Here is a 20,078-nt window from a genome sequence, read left to right as displayed (position 1 = left end):
CCGGAAACAGCGATCGTGTGAGACCCAACTCGCCTTATTTGTTCATGAGACCCAGAAAATATTAGATACAGGCTCCCAGGTAGATGCTATTTTTCTTGACTTCCGGAAGGCGTTCGATACAGTTCCGCACTGTCGCCTGATAAACAAAGTAAGAGCCTACGGAATATCAGACCAGCTGTGTGGCTGGATTGAAGAGTTTTTAGCAAACAGAACACAGCATGTTGTTATCAATGGAGAGACGTCTACAGACGTTAAAGTAACCTCTGGCGTGCCACAGGGGAGTGTTATGGGACCATTGCTTTTCACAATATATATAAATGACTTAGTAGATAGTGTCGGAAGTTCCATGCGGCTTTTCGCGGATGATGCTGTAGTATACAGAGAAGTTGCTGCATTAGAAAATTGTAGCGAAATACAGGAAGATCTGCAGCGGATAGGCACTTGGTGCAGGGAGTGGCAACTGACCCTTAACATAGACAAATGTAATGTATTGCGAATACATAGAAAGAAGGATCCTTTATTGTATGATTATATGATAGCGGAACAAACACTGGTAGCAGTTACTTCTGTAAAATATCTGGGAGTATGCGTACGGAACGATTTGAAGTGGAATGATCATATAAAACTAATTGTTGGTAAGGCGGGTACCAGGTTGAGATTCATTGGGAGAGTGCTTAGAAAATGTAGTCCATCAACAAAGGAGGTGGCATACAAAACACTCGTTCGACCTATACTTGAGTATTGCTCATCAGTGTGGGATCCGTACCAGGTCGGGTTGACGGAGGAGATAGAGAAGATCCAAAGAAGAGCGGCGCGTTTCGTCACTGGGTTATTTGGTAACCGTGATAGCGTTACGGAGATGTTTAATAAACTCAAGTGGCAGACTCTGCACGAGAGGCGCTCTGCATCGCGGTGTAGCTTGCTCGCCAGGTTTCGAGAGGGTGCGTTTCTGGATGAGGTATCGAATATATTGCTTCCCCCTACTTATACTTCCCGAGGAGATCACGAATGTAAAATTAGAGAGATTAGAGCGCGCACGGAGGCTTTCAGACAGTCGTTCTTCCCGCGAACCATACGCGACTGGAACAGGAAAGGGAGGTAATGACAGTGGCACGTAAAGTGCCCTCCGCCACACACCGTTGGGTGGCTTGCGGAGTATCAATGTAGATGTAGATGTAGAAATATTGCCACCTCAAACCGAGTGCTTTTAGAATGATTGCATAGTTCATTGAATGTTGTCGCCACGTGCGGTATCACATGGATCGCAAATGGATGCGGTATTGTAACTCGGATATAATTTTGTCATATAATTTTCGGTATTAAACATATAAAAATTGTGCACATTTGTGAAAAAACCATGTGTGTCTGTTTTTTGTGTTTCTAAAATGTGACCATCGTTTAGACGTGATTTGGACAGCAATTTTCATCTTTCGTAAATTTGTAGACATATTTGTTCAAGATGAAGGTTGAGGTCATTTTAACACTACACAAAAATCATACTGGAAAAATATAAAGTAAACTTTGTAATTATAATATACGAAAGGATATTTTAGAAAGAAGCAAAGCGTGAATGCTAAAAGCCTGTAAATTACAAAATTAGGTCACTCACTAAATCATTCATTTTCTCGGTCTTGGTGCAAAAACTGTCCAGCATATGTTTGTAAAGTAGTAGTCTGTCGAGAGACTTCAGTTGTTTGGCGGAGATTATAGAGAGAAAACAATAAAAAAAATTTTTCAACTGAAAATGCAGTGTCGTATACTGTCAGTTACCGGACTGTTTCAGTAAAGTATAGTTTGTGTTGTTAGTCCAGCTCAGAAACAAGTGAAAAGTTCATATAGTGTAGACGCAGTTCTTTGTTTTCGTTTGTCTCGTCACGTAAACAGTGCAAAGTTCTTTTGTTTAGATACTTTCGAGCCAGTCTTTTGTTTACATACAGTGTGCTACAGTAAAACCCATTCAGTTGTGATTACGTTATTTAACATACTGAATGTAAGTGAGTGCTAAGTTCGTGTTGTAAGGGAAAATAAACAACTTTTTACCTTTTTTAAAACACCTGAAGCGCTAAACGGTAGGCTCAATTTTTGTTGCTCATAAATTACGAACATTCATGAAGTTTGAAGCGTGTTAAGTGATTTAATTCTGTTTTTAAGCGCGTAATCTCACTTGCAGTTCGTGATAAATGTGGAGGTTGCCGTATGATAGACTGTAGAATAAAATTTCACTGTGGTGAGTGTAGCGGGGATCTGAATGGGGTTATCAATGAAGCTCTCCCATGGAACTGTAGGCTCTGCAAAAAAGACAAGAGAATCGCTGAACAAATGGCAAAGTTTTCTGCCCTTCAGGCTGAATTAGATCACGCGATACTGGAACTAGATAGACTGAAGGGGGAAGAAAGCGTGTGGAAACTGGGTAAAGATAACAAGCAATGGGCGAATGGGGGACAGCTCATCAACTTCTCCTACATTTGAGCCATCAATATTGAATAAATTTGGCTTGTTATCTGAAGTAGGAGGGGAAGAGCCTCATACAGGGTTCATCAGGCTTCTAGCCAAGAAACTCGGTGTACGTCGGTACAAAAAGAGAGTAGGAAGAAAAGAGTCTTGCTACTAGGTTGTAGCCATGGGAGGGGTGTAGGCCAGATGGTGCAGGTAAAGTTAGAAGCAGGGTGCCGCATCACAAGTATTGAAAAGCCTTAGCCAAGTGACAGAGGACATAGGAACATTGTGCAAAGGTTTTGGCAAAGAGGATCAGGTTATTATAGTACGTGGAGCAGGAAATAGTCTGGCTAAGAACAATAATTACAACGTTAGAGGTGGCCAGGATAAAATAGGAGTATCAACTAGACACACAAATGTGAAATTCATGGAGGTCTTGTAGCGCCATGAGCAGTCCTGGCTTAATAATGCTGCGAGCCGTGATAACTCTGAGTTGAGCAGGTTACTGCTGACTGAAATGAATTCTCATATGTGTGCAGTGCCAGTTACAACAATTGGGAGATGGGGTTGTACTAGAAATGACTTTCTCCTGAATAGGAAAGGGAAAGATAGGTTGACTGAACTTCTTGCAGGAAATGTACTGGGGGCCACCACCACGTAATGCTAGAGGACTGCGGTTACTGGTGTCAGAGGGTCACCTTTTCTAGGTTATAATAAAGTTTCAGGCGCCCTGTTTTGAAAGAAGTCACTATAACTGAAGAGCCCATCAAGAATTCACAGAAAAGTAAGGTTAGCTTATTCCATCAAAATATTAGAGGATTGTGAAATATAGTGGAAGAGCTTCTTGCCCGCTTGGTAAGTTTAGAGTAAACTATAGACATCCTGTGTCTGTTTGAGCACCACATAACCAAGGGATAAAATAAGCTACATGTAAAAGATTAGAGTCTAGCAGCTTATTCATGCAGAACTAATATGGGAAAAGTAGGAGTTGTTGCATATATTAAGACAGAACACAAGTTCAAAAGCACTAACACAAGTAGATTTTGTAGTGATCAGCACACAGAAGTATGTGTTTGTGAATTAAGGCTGACAAGCAGTTCAGTTTTAATTGTAACAGTATATATATCCATCCCCACTGGGAAATTTTGAATTATTTATGAGGAATCTGGATTCCTTACTGTGCTGTCCATCAGACATCAGCAAGCAGTTAATAGTCTGTGCTGACTTCAATGTCGATTTTTTAATGGATCCTGATAGGGAAAATGGTCTGGAAGCCTTGTTTAGATCGTACAATTTGATCTCAGTTATTAGCTTTCCAACATGGGTGGATAAAGATAGTAGGTCCCTAATTGATAATGTTTTCTTTGATGAGGCACAAAGCAAGGAAATAGCTGTTTACCAGTAACAAATACTCTCTCTGATCATGATGCACAGTTAGTCAAGATAAATGACATAGTGCCTTACGTTGTGGATAAACCTTAGTGGAAGTCAGTTAGAATCATTAATGACTATAGGGCAAATGTTTTTAAGAGTAGTTTACAAGAAACAACCTGGAATGAAATTTATAAAGAACCGAATGTCAATATAAAATTTAATATATTCCATGATAAATTCACATCAATATTTGAAAGTAGCTTTCCACATAAGCTAATCAGAAGGGACGTTAAACAGCCATGTGAAAATCATGGATCACTATGGTGATTGAAGTATCTTCGGAAAGGAAAAGGGAAATGTATCTTTTGGTAAGAACAAGTAGAGACCTTGCAGTAGTTGTGCACTACAAAAACTACTCAAAACTACTAAGAAAGATTATTAAAAAGTCAAGAAACATGCACATAATGTCAGAAAGCAGTATGTCTAACAACAGAGGTAAGGCAGTATGGAATATAGTGAAGGAAGAGACAGTATAACCAACTACAGAAGAGGATAACATTGAGTGGAAGGTTATAAACGACAAGTAACAGGTAGCAAACGTATTTAATAATCATTTCTTGCACATAGTAGAAAGCATAGGGACAACAGTTCAAGAGAAAGAACACAGCAATATGTTGAAGAAGTAACTCTCATAAAATTACATCACCAACTTCTACTTCTGAAATTAGGAGGGTCATACTTTCTCTCAAGAATAAAAGCTTTTCTGGTTTTGATGGTGTTTCCAATAGAATACTAAAGATTTGTTCCCATACAATAAGTCCGGTATCGTCTGAAATATGTAATGCATCACTAACTCAAGGCATTTTTCCAGTTAAACCCCTCTTTAAGAAAGACGATAAGAGAGACTTCAGTAACTCCGACATATTTCATTGCTGACATAATTTTCCAAAATTTTTGAGAAGATGATATATTCTGGAATAGTATCTCACCTTGGCAACAAAAATATTCTCAACAAATCACAGTCTGGGTTTCAGAGGGCTTGCTCTACTGAGAATGCCATTTACATGTTCACGCACCAGATACTACAAGTGTTAAATAACAAAACAGCACCGTGTAGGTATTCTCTGTGACCTATCCAAGGCTCGAAGCTCTTCATTGACAAAAAACATGCAGTAAGAATAACATGTGGTGCTCACCTGCGATCATCTTGTAGGCATCTGTTTAAGGAGTTGGGCATTCTGACTACTGCTTCACAGTATATTTATTTCCTTATGAAGTTTGTTGTAAATAATCCACTACAGTTCAATAGGAACAATGAGGTACATAATTACAATATGTAACATAAAAAATAATATAATTAAATATAGTTGAATATGATTGTGTTTGAGCCATACTCACTCAGAACTTTGCATTTCCTTGAACTTGGCTGTCCATCTGTCCGCTCATGTTGTGTCGTTCGTTTCGGTGGTTCGCTGTTGTGGAGCCTTTCCTGTGAGCAACACCGAGTGTTTGTAGTGGTGAAATCGAGCCGCCGTGCGGTGGAATTAACTATATTGGTTCTCTACAATTCAAGCGCACCACAGGAATTTTCTGCCTTGTGGCCGTTAGTGTTCTGGTTATCTGCCCTGGCCACTGACGTAAATTCAGGCAGTGTTCTTTTTTGGTGGAGTTAACTATATTATCTTATTTCAAATTCAAGTGTACTACCGGAATTTTCTGCCCTGTGGCCGTTAGTGTTCCGGTTACCTACCCTGGTCACTAACGTAATTTCAGTCAACGTCCTTTCCTCACCTGTTGTCCCTGTCCGTCACAGTGTGTAATTTTCACACCTTAATACATATTTAATTATGGATAATCACGTCCGTAACAGTTTGGTTCTTGAGTTCATGTACCGATTGGTGGCTAACATGTCGCTTGGTCGGTCGGTCCGTGACTGTCTCTTGGTTGGGATAACGACGGATCAAGTGTAGTTGGGCCCACCACCTGTCTCATCTAAGTGAACGTTAATATTTCGAGGGCATCCCCCCCCCTCCCCCCCTCCTGGAGGCGTCTGAGTTCCGTTGTCTATACTGTTCTTTTCATGGGTGTTTAATGGTCTTTTGGTAATCTATTATAGCCAATGCTTTAAAAGCAAAAATTTTATACTGGGTTTTATGTAAATCAAGGGCCTTTAGCCTGTATAAGTAAGTTTGAATTCTGGCAAGTGGATATTTTGCTGAAAGTTACTGGTATTGTGCTATCTTTTCATTTAGTGCGCTGTCAGCCACTTAAAATTTAAAGGTTTAAGGTATTTTGAATTTTTGGAAAATCAATTGTGGGCCTTCAGCCGCTTAAAACCTTATTCTTAAATTTAGTTATTGTCGTTGCGTTGCTTTTTCATTTAGTGTGCTTCCGGCGATTTAAAACTTAAAGGCTAAGGTATTTTTTGAATTTTTGGAAAATCAACTGTGAGCCTACATCCGCTTAAAGCCTTATTCTCAAAATTTCCCCTTAAGCGAAAACATTGCGGCCTTCTGCCTGAAAAGATTATGGTAATGTATTTTAAAATTTTGAAATTTAACTGTGACCTTCAGCCGTTTGTTTTGTACCTTGTATATGTTTGTTCTGTCACCTTTGCCCTGAGGCTTTCAGCCTAGCTGTGATATATATAAAATTGTTTTATAATATACAATTATATATATAATTATTTTATTTGCAGTTTTAACTGCTTGTCTTCAGTGACTTGAAATTTATCTTGTCTTGTTTGGAGGCCTTCAGCCGTGAAAAAGTTGGATTTTGAAACTCGTAGTTGTATAGGTTCGGCTATGTGCCGTTTTGGATTACATGTGTTAGTTATTAAATTACAATAAATTACAATTTTGAAGTGAAACTGGCCGCCACCTTATTTGGCCCTTTCCACAATCCTAATCACCTGTTCTGCCCGGCGGGTTTAGCGGGCCTTTCAGCGTTGTTAAAATGTTTGTGCTTATCTTAATTTTTCTTGGGGAATCGTACTTCGCTGACCTAGTTGAAGCTGCAGGCGGCGCAGGACACCGGGAACACCGGCGCTTGTCGTAATCACGAAAATCCTCTTCCTGTAATTTTCCTCTTCATTTACTTCATTAAATAAAAAAAATACTTGATAATCTTTTTCCACATAATATTATTCAAGAACACATGTGATACATAAAGCTCACAGTACTTCATATCTAAAATAGGACATATTCGTCGTCCTTCTACATTCGAGAGATTCTATAAGAGTGAAGAAAACAAAAACTGTACAATAGTTGACTGTTTTTTCGTTCATTTGTCTGCGCCTTACCGCGCATTCATAATTAACGTCTTTGCCAACCCTCAAGTTACTAGGTGTTTCAGTTTTTTGTTTTTTAATAAATCTTAATTTTACGGCATCCTGGGGGCCTTTCAACATGTACTTATACAATTGCCCTCACACTGTACGTTGTCATGTTATGGAGACGTACAGTGTTTTTTACTTACATTTGTTGATAGGGGTCGATGTCCTTTATTGTCGGCTTCTTTTTTATTTGATGTAATGGATACGTCAGCTTATCCTATGTATGTTACAGTTATACATGAAATTAAAGTATTATATACATAATATTTGAGTGTATTACATACTTAAATTTATCGCGCTAACAATAATGTCCAGTTCGCTTCATTCTCGCTGTCGTGTATCACTCTGGTTCACTGGCTGATTTGGCGGCAATAACTAGTTGGCAACGGTCAACATGCAATATGCTACTGTTGCACTTGAAGTGCACTCGTTTTCTTGGTGTTGATGTCACATTGAGTGTCATACTTTCACCTGAGTGGCACGTATCGAAGAATTTCTGTGGCGATTGTCTTCATTCTGGGTACAGTGGGTGTGTGCTTATTGTTGAAAATCCGACGCTGTGGCAGAAGATCTCCATTTTTACGGCCCGGACGTCATTACTACCCCTCGTATCCGCATTTTCAGAGGAGAGAGCCCTGACAAACAGCATCCGTCGATGAGGTGAGTACCTGCTCGAACAGCTACAGTTCACTTGTCAATGTATAAAGCGCTGTGAGCCACGATACTCAGAAGTTATTTCGTTCCACACGCATGTTCATGTCACCCCACTTGACCATCCAATTGTTGAAAGACACATACAGCCATCCAAAACATTGTATAAATCGCTTGTCTTTGAAGTTCATTTCTTCATATAGAGTTTTGATTCCAATGAAAATTCATACAAGTATTGAGTTACAACAATATACGTAACATGACAGCTTATATCTATGGTTGACATTCCATCCATTGCTCATATTACGAACATAAATTCTTTAAATTTTAGAACGTTATGAAATTTTCATTAACTGGGTTCTGTTACTACAGTTTGTTTGTTAGCATAAACTTATCTTCGTTCGCATCATATGTACAAATTAATTACATATCATATTTTATGACACAATAAAAGCATATGATACACTTTTGTTTCATTTTATAGATAGGCTTTCATGACTTATGGGAGCTCATTTCTTTCTTAGACAGAGGAGGGAGAAAAACATTCGAAATAGGACTAAAATATTGCGCATTGCTGGCCTAACTACGCTTGGTGCCGCCTCCTATGTTTGGGAGGGAAGAAGGGAAATACTCATCTATTGGTTCAAGGATTTATGAGGAAATGTTGCTCGTACAATCATGCACTAGTTGCCAAGGAACTTTGGTTCACTGAAATCGTGTGTACCGACTAATCATTGACGAAGTGTCATGTTGTTTCTGCATGTGCTAGTACTGTTTAATTCAATTCACTTGTAGCTTAGTGTGTAACATGACGTTTTAACTATGGTAGACTTATCTTTCTCAAATACCTGGATATATCATTATTGAAGTTTTCATGTGACATGATAAAAAATATATTAACTGGTTTTTGTAAAATCTCATGCTTAAATGTATATGTGTACTCTGCAGCGAATAGGTACTGATAATTGTCACGGAGACACACTGCGATGATGCATATTTCATTTGCCTTATGACCTTTATTTTAAATATCCTTACAAATAAATTGTTTACTCGAAGTGTGGTCCGTTTCTTCATTTGGTACCTGCTACTCTCGGTTAATTCTCTTCTCCTGCGCCGTGATGATGCACTGGTCGCTGAAATAAAAAACTTAAAACTAATTGCATTGCGTAGCTCGGTGGCCACTGATACAGTTAGTCATTGCATACGTCCTCAGATACTTCCATAGTTTGTTTAAATTCTTGGCAACGGCCTTGCCGCAGTGGATACACCGGTTCCCGTCAGATCACCGAAGTTAAGCGCTATAGGGCGTGGCCGGCACTTGGATGGTTGACCATCCGGGCCGCCATGAGCTGTTGCCATTTTTCGGGGTGCACTCAGCCTCGTGATGCCAACTGAGGAGCTACTCGACCGAATAGTAGCGGCTCCGGTCAAAGAAAACCATCATAACGACCGGGAGAGCGGTGTGCTGACCACACGCCCCTCCTATCCGCATCCTCATCTGAGGATGACACGGCGGTCAGATGGTCCCGATGGGCCACTTGTGGCCTGAAGACGGAGTGCTTTGTTTAAATTCTTAGACTTTCTTTTATTCTGTTACCCATTATGATCATTCACTCTGCAAAGAAAATTATTTGACATCTCCCACGATATTTTGTCGTTAGCCCTTAGCTCACAAATCTAGTATAGTTTTTCATAATGCTTCCTTTTGGTTGTAAATATGTTGTATATAGCTTAGTATTTAATTAAATCTCTGTGTACATATATATCAATGGTTTCCTTAGTTGTTAGACAGTAGATGTATTTGCGTAGTATTTCTGTTTACTTTGTATTTAGGTTAACTACACCTTGCATTCGTATTTTGGTTGCACCTTCTGCCAGTCTGTCGCTCATGCGCACTGGTCAGTGTCTCCTCTCCTGCTACTGACGTCAGCGCGTATTGTTGAGCGCGTGACAGCTGAGCCATAAACTAATTTCGTTCATACTTTTGCTTCTCATGAGGCAGTGTGTTACTTCTCATTGCTGTTAATTTTATGCCTACTTATTTGCACAAATCAAAAGAATTACTTATGCCTATACACATTACTTTATCTTAAAATGCACTCCAGAAGAAAAGTTACACTTAGAATTATGTACACTATGTACAATTATCTTGTGATAAAAAGAAAATGTTACCACGCTTCGTTATTCTATAAAGGCTTTTATATCTTTTGCGAGGGTGGAGACCCTTATCTCTCCTTGTTTTCTTATAGGCTAATCTGTACGACCAAGGGTATGGTATTTTGGAAATTACATATGGTCCTGAATAGAGTCATTGCCACTTCTTATTTAGTTTGCCAATTTTTGTCGATTTAGGATGCGTCCGTAAGAGGACTCGTTGCCCTTCAGAAAATTTTGTAAGACGTTTCAGTTTCTTGTTATAAATTTTCTTTCTATACTCGGCCCTGTTTTCTAATGTAGTCATGGCTTGTTTGATTTTGTCTTGTAGTGTCATTTCTGTAGTGGGTACCTTTGGTATGGGCGACTCCCACTCATTCGTTTGTTTCGTCCAGAACATCAGTTCATTAGCTGTGAAACCTGATGAAGAATGTGGAAGGTTACTGACAACTTGCGTGAAAGGAGTTACGTACTCTACCCATCGCGTGCGCTTGTGAAGGGTGTATGTCCTAATAAACCGGTTAAATTCTTTAAAGACTCGTTCAACTGGGCTTGATTCTGGGTGAAAAGGCTTACTAATATGTGCTTTATGCCCAGTGAGGTCATAATTTGTTTCGACTTTTGCCCAATGAAATATGAAGCATTATCAGTTAGTAGTACCTTTGGTTTACCTAGCCTTCTCAAATAATCTCCCTCAATTCTTTTTCTGATATTTGTGGCTGTTGCACTTTTAATGGTATGTGTCTCGACAAAATATTGTATAGTGCTACTTCGTATCTTATCCCTCCTTTACTTCTTAGGTATGGACCAGCTGTCCAGGGATACTATATCTAGAGGTTTTTTTTTTGTGGGTATTGGTTGTAGCTCAGTATATTTTGACCAATGAACTGTTTTGACTTTTCGCATATTGCACAATTTCTTAATAACTGTAGGACTCGCCTTCTCAAATTTGGAAATTACAAAGTGTTGCAATTTTTGCAGTGCATTTGCCTACTCAATAATGTCCCCTTACTTCACTTGTGTGTCTTATAAATTCGTCGATATAATCTTCAGGAATTCACACACACCACTGATCAGATTTTTTATGTTGCCTATGAAACAAAACGCCCTTGCACTCCTGATTCCATTTCCTTACCTTTCCACCTTCATCTTGCTTGAGGTTTTGCATGACCTTGCTCCATCTTCCTGTTGTATAATTTTCATTTCCTTACAAAACTTATTGTAACCAGACTGTTGTTCTGAACCTTGCATTAATAATGTTCTGATTTCTGCATTCTGCTCTGTTAATTCGCCAAATACCTCTAAACCTTGTGGCAACCTGGACAAGGCATCCGCAATAACATTCTGAGTTCCTTTAATATAAATGATCTCGAAACTGAAATCTTGTAAATATAGACACCACCTAGCTAATCTACAGTACAATAATTTACATGTTAAAAAGAAATGGCAGTGACTGATGGTCACAGTAAACTTTGGTATTCTTGCCCCACAAAAAATATTCAAACTTTTTAAATGCCGATATTACCGCTAAACTTTCTAACTCTGACACAGTGTAAGATCTTTCTGCTTCTGATCATGTGCGACTAGCAAAACTGAGGACCTTGGGTACTCCCTTACCTTCTTCCTCTCGCAGCTGGAATAAGCATGCCCCCAGCATCTGTGCATAGACAAAAATCCTTGGACATATCAGGGTGGCTAGGAATGTTTGCGTTGACTAATGCCTGCTTAATGTTATTAAAGTCCTCTTGAGACTTATATAATCCCACAACAAAGCCTATTTTTTCTTTTCAAGTTGAGCAATGCATCAGTGTCCATCAGTTGTTGTGGTACGAATTTACGAAGAAACGCAGCTAGTCCTAAAAAGGCTTTTAGTTTTTTTTTTTATTCCTTGGAGCTAAACAGTTGCGTATGACATCAGATTTTTTCGGATCAGGTAATATACCTTGTTCTGACACAACATGTCCTAAAAATGTAACTTGCTCCTTACCAAAACTAGACTTTTTTTAAATTGGCTGTTTCTCCGTAATCTGCAAATCATTGAAGCACCTGTTCAATGAGCCTGGTATATTCTAACCAAGTGGGTGTGGCTATTAGCACGTGTCTACATAGACGGTGACTTTGTTAAGCAATTCTCATCCTAAAACCTTGTCCAGTGCAGATATAATCACTCCTGCGCTAATGTTCAGTCCAAAAGGTAGAACACGAATTCGTAACTTCTGCCCGCACAAAAAATGCAGGATATTTTTGACTTTGTTCGTGGGGTTTTATTTCCCAGTAGGACATCTTGAGATTGAGTACACTGAAATATTTTGTATTGTAAAACTTTAGAAGCTGTTCGTCCAAGTTGTCTGGTCTTATGGATACTGGAACTATAATCTTATTGATACGTCTAACATCGAGAACTAATCTTACTGAACCATCTGGTTTACTTACTGCTAATACTGAACTATAACTGGGTGAAAATGAAGGTTGTATAATTCCCCATTTAATCATATGATTGAGCTCTTCCCTTACTGCCTCTCGTTTTGCCCATGAAATAGGATATGACATTACACAATATGTCTCATGTGGATAGGCTTCAGATTTATATTCATAGCCTTTAATTACTCCTGGCTCTTACTGAAAACATTGGCATACTTAAATAACAAGTTAGAAAGTTCTTGTCGTTGCATATCATTTATTACCTGTGATTCACTTAGTTTCTGCTCTGCCATTCCGTAACTAACCTCAGTGTTCGCTTTTTGTTCAGTATCAAATTTGTTTGTGAAATACACAGCTGGAAAGGAATATTGTACTACTACATTTAACTCTGGTTTGTTTTTGTTACTTTCATCAAGTGTTTTGACTAAATCAGTACCTACATCTATCTACATCTACATCCATACTCCGCAAGCCACCTGACGGTGTGTGGTGGAAGGTACGTTGAGTACCCCTATCGGTTCTCCCTTCTATTCCAGTCTCGTACTGTTCGTGGAAAGAAAGATTGTCGGTATGCCTCTTTGTGGGCTCTAATCTCTCTGATTTTATTCTCATGGTCTCTTCGCGAGATATACGTAGGAGAGAGCAATATACTGCTTGACTCCTCGGTGAAGGTACGTTCTCGAAACTTCAACAAAAGCCAGTACCGAGCTACTAAGCGTCTCTCTTGCAGAGTCTTCCACTGGAGTTTGTCTATCATCTCCGTAACGCTTTCGAGATTACTAAATGATCCCGTAACGAAGCGCGCTGCTCTCCGTTCGATCTTCTCTGTCAACCCTATCTGGTACGGATCCCACACCGGTGAACAGTATTCAAGCAGTGGACGAACAAGTGTACTGTAACCTACTTCCTTTGTTTTCGGATTGCATTTCCTTAGGACTCTTCCAATGAATCTCAGTCTGGCATCTGCCTTACCGACGGTTAATTTTATAAGGTCATTCCATTGTAAATCACTTCTAATGCCTCCTCCCAGATAATTCATGGAATTAACTGCTTCCCGTTGCTGACTTCCTATATTGAAGGTAAATGATGAAGGATCTTTCTTTCTATGTATTCGCAGCACATTACACTTGTCTACATTGAGATTCAATTGCCATTCCCTGCACCATGCGTCAATTCGTTGCAGATCTGATCCTTTACATAAAATTGGCATTTACCTTTACCTATGTCAATCTATGTTTTGTACATTCTACACGTGTCCATGCGAGTAAGACAATTAACTATAAGTTTGTCAATTTTAAGAAAGTGGCATTTCACTGTAAAATGTTCAGTTTGTACTAGAATAAGTGCCTGATGCGTAACCAATTTAGTCTTACTGCCTGTAGCAGATTGCACCTTGCAATTTTGTATAGGAAATGGAGGGAATTTCCCTCTCTTCTTCAACTGAGAAAAAAATGCATTTGACATTAGGTTGGTAGTTGAACCTGTATCTAAAATTAACTGTGTGTCAACGTTAAATATTTTTACCGTAATGATTGCTTGTACTTGTTCTTCCTTGACTTTATCTACTATATCTAACTCATGCTGATACAAATCATCCTTGATGTTAACTTGTTTGTCAAATCTTATGAAACTTGTTTATAGTTCTGCCTTGCCCCTCACTCCCTGAGAGGTCAATAGCCTGAAGCTATGACCGGGTGGTGTTTTCCGACGGCATGGTGTGACTTAGATCGTTACCTGGGGAAATTTCAGTGAGTTGCACTGTGTGTGTACTTCGCAAATTTGTGTCGTTAGCTGCTGTGCAGTTATTTTGCTGCCCAAAGATCGGCTGCGGTACAACGTAAGGCATGGCACTGTTGACGCGCGTCTACCACTGCTGCGGCTGACTGTTTCTGTTCATGTTTGGCATAGGGCCTTGTGATGGTGAATTGTAATTCGCTCGTGTGTTGAAATTACTCTTGCTGTTTTAAAAATTTCTTTTAAATCGCTTGTTTTTTCCTTTTTTTACCGCACTAGTTACCACTGGGTATGTAATTTTGCTGTTGTGTGTATCAACCTTGCTGTAAATCACATATTACTGACTCATTTACATAATTATGTTGTTGTTGTGACTGATTTTCTATTGCCCTATTGGGTACAGGTCTTTCCGCATAGATTAAGTCGATAGAATAAAGTACTAACAAAAAATATTGAGTGTCGTGCTCGGGCGTTGTGACTAATTTTTCTTTAATGTGCGATGGTAAACAACTTCCAAAAATTTTTAAAACTTCTACCTATGATATTGGGTTCGTCCAGTAGCACGTCTTGTTCCAGTATTTTTCAAAGTATTCACGTAGACTACCGTATTTGCCATTGAATGGTGCAGGGTTGAAAACCTCGCATCTGAGTCTTTCTTGCACTGCCTCAGACCAGTACTTGCCGAGGAAAGCTTGTTCGAATTGCGTATAAGTGCTACAGTATTCGGCCACTTCAGTTTCTCATAAGAGCACATCACCTTGCGTATATTCCACGGCAAATCTGATTTTCTGTGCTTCCGTCCAGTAGCGCGGAAATAGATGACGAAAAGCTCTGATAAATACTACGGGATTCATTATTTTACCTTCGGAAGTGAATGTAGGAAACTGTCTATGTCTCACCAAACCTTCGTCTGCAAGAGTGGTTGATAGACACATGGCATTTTTGGTCGTATTTAGGTGGTTATTGTAGTTACCTGTAATTCCGGCTGCTAATTGTTCAGGTATTGAGGTTGTGGATATGTTTGCATTTTGCAATCTACAACTGTCACTGTTACCTTCTGTGGGACTCGTGACAATTTGTGAATAGATACCAACAGGTTGTGGTTTGTTCACTGTAGCCTGTGTATTATTTACATACACATTTAGAGATCTCGTAACATTTTCTTGTAAAAGGTTGTGGATCCTATTTTCCGCCGCTTGTAGTTTAATGTTACCTTGTTCACGATTTCATTTTCTTTTTTCTGAATAGCCTTTTCTACTACATCTGTGCACAACTTACAATCAGTTACTAACTTTTCTGCAATTGTGTTACCCTTATCTAGCGTACCTGCTACAGCTTGACTAATGACATCACTCAGATTTTCATTAATCTTCTCTCTCTCCTTCTAAGCACATGCTGATTCAACTTCTAATTTTGCTACCCTTAACGTAAGTTCTTCTACAGCTAGAGGTACACCTTGATAGTTTCTATTTATTTTGTTAACGACAGTGGTTACCTTTTTTACTGGCGAACACAACTGGTTTTGTGTGGCCTCAATGTTTGTGTTTGCATCTGTGATTTTCCTTGTCTTTTGCTCTACTCGATCGCGATGGTCATTAAAAAAATCTACCTTTGTTTTGCCTCCGTAATGTTACTGTTAACTTCAGAAAGTACTTCATGCTTTACTTGTGTTTTCATATCATTCAGTTTTTTGTCGATTTCAGTGCGAAAATTTTTGGCTAAGTCATCGAATTTCTGTGAGACTGTGTCTTGCAAATCCTTGAATACTTGTTTTTGTTTTTGCTTCATTGCATTTAGATATTGTGTAACAGTGTTTTGTTACTGTTTTACCATGTTCATATCTTGTGTCACATTATTGAAATTGGAATTCATATTGTGTTTCATATCATCAAATTTCACATTTATGTTAAATAGTAGCTGCCATAGCAGTGCTTCAGTTGAGCTACTGTGGTTTCTGTCAGCTGTACTTCCCAAGTTAATGCTTGTGTTGTTACCTAGTGTTATTTGTAACGTATTGTCAAAATTCATGTTGGGATCACTCTCCAAGGATTCATTCATTAGTGGTATGTAGTGGAGATGTATGACATTTTCACGTCAATAATTGTAAACATTGTGTCATCAAGGTTTTTATGTTGTGGAGCGTCGCAATCATTTGTCACTCCTGCGACACTCATCTCTGACCTACTTAAACTTTCTGCTGTAGGCATGCATGGTGACTGAACTTCAATTGTTCAATCACGCAATTCTACGCAATCTTGGCTTATTGCGGTTTCGCTATTGCCATCAACAATAGACATATATTTTTCTGCCATATCATATGAATTTTCAAATAATATAAATTTCACAAAAATGTTAAAAATTTCATACACTAATTATTACACTTGATAAATGTAAATTACATAATTTCAAAGCCTGGTTTACATCTATTATAACGTCCAAACTATTGAGTCACAACTATTTATGTTTTACTGACTATGCCCATCACACTGAAAAATTCCTGTAATTTTTTCGCAAATAAAATTCAAGGAAGGGAATAATGAGGAAAGGGTTTCTATCTACATCAAAAGAGACCGTATCAAGTATAACCATGCAAGAAACTTGGGTAGCCGTCCTATCTTTGCTGCGCTGAACAAAACAGCTTACTATAGAAAATTTTACGTGATTTGGGTCCAATTCTAATACCTTTCAAAAATTTTCTCCTCAATTTTGACTTTTTGCGTTACTTGCTCCCCGTCGTGACTCATGCAAACGAAAATACAGGCAATTAGTTTTTATAATTCATAACAATGTCATAGAAATTTCTCACTATAACAATAGTTAATGGACACTACTCACGACTGGTGCCCAGAAGTCCTGGCACACAGGTCACCAGTTGTAACATAAAAAAATAATATAAATAAATATAACTGAATATGATTGCGTTGTTAAAATGTTTGGGCTTATCTTAATTTTTCTTGGGGAATCGGACTTCGCTGGCGTTCTAGTTGAAGCTGCAGGCGGCGGGAGACTCCGGGAACACTGGCGCTTGCAGGAAATCACGAAAATCCTGTTCCTGTAATTTTCTTCTTCACTTACTTCAATAAATAAAAAAATGCTTGATAATCTTTTTCCATATAATATTATTCAAGCACACATGTGATACATAAAGCTCGCAGTACTTCATATCTAAAGTCGTACATCTTCATCGTCCTTCTACACTCGAGAGAGTCTGTAAGAGTGAAGAAAATAAAAACTTTACAATAGTTGACTGTTTCTTCGTTCATTTGTCTGAGACTTACCGCGCATTCATAATTAACATCTTTGCCAACCCTCAAGTTACTCGGTGTTTCGATTTCTTTGTTTTTTAATAAATCTTAATTTTACGGCATCCTGGGGGCCTTTCGTCATGTACTTATACAAATACCAGAAGAAAAAAATGACATTCATTACTCAACATTAAGGTTGTCTTTAGCACAGAAAAGGTGTGGACAACGCTGTAACAAAAAAATTTTACCACTTACCCAGTGATATAAAAGTCTAACAGACAGCAAGGTAAAATTTGAAAATAAAGTGAAAAAGTTTCTCCTTGACAACTCACATTCCGTAGAAGAATTTCTATGTTTGTAATGTGTAAAAGGTGGTGGGTAGGAACTGCTAACTCGATCTGTATATCTTGTTTCCATTTCGGGGGAAAAAAAGAAAAAAATTATTATGTGGTGATGTTGAGAGTATAAGTAAATGTACAAATAATTTGCAATATGAATGTAAAATGACACATTCCACATCATGACGATTAATCGCGCAAAATGATCCATGGAACATGAAAGTAACAAACTATCTAACTAAATACAATACTTTCTAATCAATTGTAATCAATTTTATGTAAATGAATTTCAGCAAAAAAGCGCTTATAAATGTGTAACTCAACTGCTTGTCTGCTTCTCTCTACCAGAATGAATACCCCGAAAATTGTCTACAAAAGCGTCTCAAGAAAGATTGAAAACAAACTAATTACTAACTCAAACTCATGTATTGTACAAAACTCTTACTATTCTGAATTACACAAAGACCTAATATGATTTGTTAAACACTGCCTACAAACTGAAGCTAATTGTTTCTACAAAAGGTCAGCGCTTCCCCGAATGTGACCTGACTTCTGCATTAAATGAGCTGCTGAACTTACAAAGAAATTCCTGGCTCTAAACAATACTTTAATTTACCTCATGTATTGACTAAGATTTTTGCAGCTTTCTCGAAATCAGCGCCAGCATACAGTAACGAAGCAACATAAAAACTATGACTGAAAATTCCGTACCACAAAGTGCAATGTGCATATGCAGAGTGGGAATTTTAACTGGTAAGAGATGACTTCTGATAAAGTTCAAATGAAACTCTATATTTAAAAGTAATGCTTTAAATATCAACTGAATGTTCACTGTAATAATTACATGATGTGACTAAGAAAAAAAAAACATTAAGCAAGGGGAATCTCATCCTCCTTTCAGAGCAATCCATATAACAGTCCTGCCATATGAGGTTCGTAACTACGCTCTCAGTAAGGCAAAATAATGCACTTGCCTGCTTATCTCAATCTGTCAACATTCCAGAAAAACTCACAAATAATCTCCTTAGCTTCTCTCTCCAGAATGGCTTCCAAAACATTCATACTTCAGTTCCATCTAACGCGTATCACATTTATAAAGAAAATTTCCTGACCATTCTCCAAAATACGTCTGGTACTCAACACTGCTCAACTTGGAATGCGTGTAACTCTGCTAGCTCTCTCGGGTACAGGCATTGCAACAACTCAAAGATATTGTAGCAAAAGTCAAAGATCAGTCAGCTGCACTGCATGATTTTTCTCTGTGTGAGCTTGCTTGTCGATATGTATGCAAGAAACGGAATTTACAGAGTGACCAAAATAATATGCATGTCTCACGTATCCTGCCCGTTCTACAACCAGAATTCTACACGAATTTTTTACAAATGATAAAGGACTGAGTGTAAAATTAGAGTAGTGCTAAGTAAATAGATGCTCAAAAATATTAAAAGAATGAGACTTTGTAGAAAGAATTCATTTAATAACAAACATATGTTGACAGAGAATACATATTTCTTCAGTTACAATCGTGAGCAAAAGTAAATAGTTTCCGATGTTCTCAGTTACTTAGGAAGTGTTATACAGATGAACATAGTATAGAATAAATTATTTACAGTACTTTCATGTGTAGATTAATTCGCTTGTACAGGCTAGAAAACATATTTGTTTTTGTAAGAACACAGCACAGAATTGTATTCACAGTGTTTCTCAATGTCTGGTTTCATTGCTAACAAATTACAGGTTTCACTGAATACGAAGGACTTATCATCTGATGTGTCACATAAAGACGTAGATAATGAGAGATTCAGTTAGAAATGTCTATGCTTAGCTGACACCCATTAGTTGGTTCAAATGGCTCCTAGCACTATGGGACTTAACTTCTGAGGTCATCAGTCCCCTATAACTTAGAACTACTTAAACCTAACTAACCTAAGGACATCACACTCATCCATGCCCAAGGCAGGATTCGAACCTGCGACCGTAGCGGTCGCGCGGTTCCAGACTGTAGCGCCTAGAACCGCTCGGCCACTTCGGCTGGCCACCCATTAGTAATAACTGCGAAGGAAATCATAGAGTGTATCTACCACAGTACTAAGACCAGACTCAGGAGAGTGATCCTTCACTGACGACCCACTAGTCTCAAAATGGAATCAGTATATTCTTTCGAAGTCACAGAATGAATGAAAAGAGTCGACGTTTCATTCTTACCAGCTCAATGTGGAAATCAAAATTTTACAGATAGTCGTGTGCTTTCGTCACATGTCCCTGGCTCTCCAGTCAAAAAATTTTGTTGTGCAAAGAAAGACAAGAAATTGACATAGTGGTAACATTTTATTTCATTAGTGTACATGAACAATTCAATAATCTCACAGATGGGATACGTAGTAAAAGTTG

General features: G+C 38.4%; 1 pseudogene; it reads left to right on the top strand.

The window, feature by feature from the left end:
- The first annotated feature begins 9,035 nt into the window (after positions 1-9,035).
- Positions 9,036-9,153, top strand: LOC126459687 (5S ribosomal RNA; annotated as a pseudogene).
- Positions 9,154-20,078: the final 10,925 nt, after the last annotated feature.

The sequence above is a fragment of the Schistocerca serialis genome, chromosome 2 (assembly GCF_023864345.2).
Source record: "Schistocerca serialis cubense isolate TAMUIC-IGC-003099 chromosome 2, iqSchSeri2.2, whole genome shotgun sequence".
NCBI classification, from domain to species: Eukaryota; Metazoa; Arthropoda; class Insecta; order Orthoptera; family Acrididae; genus Schistocerca; species Schistocerca serialis.
The sequence above is the reverse complement of the archived record's forward strand: the minus strand, read 5'-3'. Positions and strand labels throughout refer to the sequence as shown.